The sequence below is a fragment of the Macaca mulatta genome, chromosome 9, assembly GCF_049350105.2.
Source record: "Macaca mulatta isolate MMU2019108-1 chromosome 9, T2T-MMU8v2.0, whole genome shotgun sequence".
NCBI lineage: Eukaryota > Metazoa > Chordata > Mammalia > Primates > Cercopithecidae > Macaca > Macaca mulatta.
Genome location: NC_133414.1, coordinates 71283302 through 71286410, shown reverse-complemented (window position 1 = coordinate 71286410; position 3109 = coordinate 71283302). Strand labels below are relative to the sequence as shown.

Here is a 3109-nt window from a genome sequence, read left to right as displayed (position 1 = left end):
AGGTGCTCCACACACATCACCCACACCCACTGCTTGGAACACAGGATGTTTGCCCTGCTGGTTCCCTTCCAAGATGACAACCATAAACTCTGCAGTCTGAAGGAGTCCCTCTGTTTCTGGAGGGTTACCAGAAGGTTGTACTGCCCATCCATCTCCCAGAAGAGCCCGCGCCTTTCCTTCATTTAAAGTCAGACCATCTCCTACCTTGCCATGTGTTCTGTTCCAGGTAGCATTGCCTCACCGCCCAGCTCCACTTAGGTATGGTACCATGGGCTTGTGCTGAAGGCCGGATGTTGGGAGAAGCAGCCCTTAAGTAGCTAGTTATTGTGCTTATTGCAGGAGGAAGAGTGCCAAGGAAATTGCTGGGAGACATTTTTCTCACCTTTAGAACCAGGAAAAGGAGGGCCGATTATGGAGAGTTCCTTTTTATCTATGGAAACCAGGCTGAATGAGACTGTGTCTTCCTCTCTGCTTTGTCTGCTAGGAAGCACAGAGCCCAATGCATAGCCCATTTCTAGGAGGTGCCCAGGACTGAAGCATCAACACCATGATGTGTAACCTCGCCCTTGTCTAACGATTGACCGGAGCCTCCTGGTCCCCAGAACTGCTCTTTGTGCTGTCCTTTGGGGTCCAGCTCTGCATCTGACTTGGTTCTCCCCAGCCCCATCAAGCCAGCTGGAGAGCAGGACCTTCCTGGGTTCTGGCTGCTTCTCTTTCCAGGAGACCTGTGTCTTCCTGGCATCCCAATAGCCATGGTTGACATTTCACGTTTCCATGGGAACAGAGTCTGACTGTAGCCAGACAGCTAACTAGAGAGGCTGAGGAGGAGTGTGTGTGAGTGTGTGTTGTGTCTGAGGCTGCTCTTAGAGCCCAGGGATCTTGTGCACTTCCCTTCGGCTTGCAGTGGCTGCAGCAGCCTCCTCTTGGTGGTAATCATGGCCCATTTGCAGCTCCTACATCTCCATCGCTGACATAATGTTGCACCGGGGTCCATCCATCTGCATAATCATCTTAACCTGCTCCCACAAGAGAGTTTAAAAGGTCTGGGCTGTTGGAAAATGACCATAAAGGCTGAACGCAGATACCTTTAGCAGCAACGCCAACATCTATCACAGGGTAATTAGAGGCAGGGAGTGAGGGCTCCAGGCCCTGCGTCGGGGAACTGTGTGGGGCTGCGTCTGCTCTGACTGTTGAAAAGAAGAGGAGGGAAAGACCCAAGAAGGCAGTCCAGGAAGGAGAAGAGCAGTTTCTGCAGCAATAAGAGGATTTCTCTTTACTGGAGGGTGTGCAGCTTCTCCAAGGGGAAGGAGCTTTGCCTGAGACTGTTTAGGGACTCCTGGGACCTCTGTTCACACACTGCATGCACCATGGTTTTCTGATACTAGAAAAATAATGACCAGGACTGTTCCTTCTTACTGTGTTCTAGGTCCCAAATTCTGGAGTACTGTGTGGTCTCGAACAAGTGCCCTTTTCTCTCTGTGATCCCATTTTTCTATTTGTAAAATTAGGGGATTGGACAAATCCGTCAGTTTCCAAACTCTGATTTGTGGAACCCTGGGGCTCACTGGCAGGGATGGGGAGAGGAAAGCGGGTAGGCAGGGGTGAGACCCACCTCCTTTACCCCAACCACAGTGGCTTTTCTTTCATTGGTCCTACATTCAGTTTTCTAAGGAAGGTTATACATGAAGAACAGTTTTCTGCTACCAGAAGCACTGGACCACAACTGGGCTCCAAGATCACTTAGAGTCTCTCGTGTTTGTATGGTAAAGGTACTAGGTTCGGAAAACCAGATTTTGCTACGTCCTTTAACAAGTGTCTGTTTCATAACTAGCTTTATTGTGCTGAATTTGATATCTCCAGAAAAACAGTCGCATCTGTGCAGACAGGGAGAGCGACTTGAGGGAGTGTGAGGATGCCACGGAGTCAGACGCAGAGGGGCAAGAATGGCTCTTGCAAAGCAGTGACCAGGGGCCAACTGCCCACAGCCCACCTCCCCAGGCCCACTGGGGCTCCAAGTCATTGGGAATGCCCCAGGCAGGGGGGATGGCTGTCCTCCCTGTGTTGAACCAGCAGAGCTGTTTTCTTCTGGGTCCTCCACCCTCCTTGGCTGTCATCTCTGAGCGGGGTGCGCAGCCCTCCGGCTCCGATCCACATGGAGGCTGGTCATCCATCTCCTTCTGGCATCCGTCAACTGCCTGAGCTGTCGGTGGAGGCTGCTGCAGCCTCTCTGTTGCTGACCTCTTGCTCCCCAGCCTCTTGAAAACTCCCTGTGATTTGTCTCTGGTCCTCCTGCAGTCGCTCCGTCTTCCCCTGGGGTCGGGGGTCTCAGGCTCTCAAGACTGTAAGGCTCACTGTATCCGCTGCCTCATTCGCCAGGCGCTTCAAGCTCCAAGGCTCCCCTTCTTCCTCACCTTTGGGTCTTTGAAAATTTTGCGCCCCTATATTCTGAAGTGATCCTGGTCATTGACAGTCCAGGGAGAGAAGCTGCTGAAAGCATTTCCCCTTGTTTGGAGGGTCCACTGCTGTCCCTTCTAAACTCTGGAGTTTTTCCACACCTCCTCCTTTTCATCACCTTTTAGATGCCTCCTGATACCTGGAGTCTGGCTTATGGAGTGCTCCCTGTGTGAGGTTCAGTGCTGGTGTCTGTGAGTCTTCAACCAAGGTATACATTAAAAAAAAAGAAAGAAAGAAAGAAAGAAAGAAAGAAAGAAAGAAAGAAAGAAAGAAAGAAAGAAAGAAAGAAAGAAAGAAAGAAAAGAAATGTTTTTTCTGTCTGACCTTCTATTTGTGTCAGCCCAGGCCTGGGGAAAGGTGAGGGCAGGCCTGGTGGCTTTTCCAATCTGGTCATCCCCGAATCTCAGAAACACCACTCCCCTAGTGCTCCCTGCACACCCAGGCTATGCTGGCCAGATGTGTCTCTCTGGTCTCTGTTGGACTCCAGCCCAGCCTATTCTCCTTGGCAGCAGCTCCTGGCCTGCTCTGCAGAAGGGGCAGCTATTTCAAGCCAGGCTGAGGGCCCTGGATGTGACCTTTTAAAGAAAAGATGATGGTAGCTCTCTTCCCAGGCAGCACCACCGCGGTCCCACAGAGCACCTGGCAGCCCCCTTCT

At 51.6% G+C, this 3109-nt stretch overlaps 1 non-coding gene across 1 annotated transcript; it reads left to right on the top strand.

The window, feature by feature from the left end:
• Nucleotides 1-2436: 2436 nt before the first annotated feature.
• On the top strand, nt 2437-2554 carry LOC114670200 (small nucleolar RNA SNORA71). Its single transcript, XR_003719683.1, has one exon. It is a non-coding gene; the product is annotated as a small nucleolar RNA SNORA71 (small nucleolar RNA).
• The last annotated feature ends 555 nt before the right edge of the window (nt 2555-3109 follow it).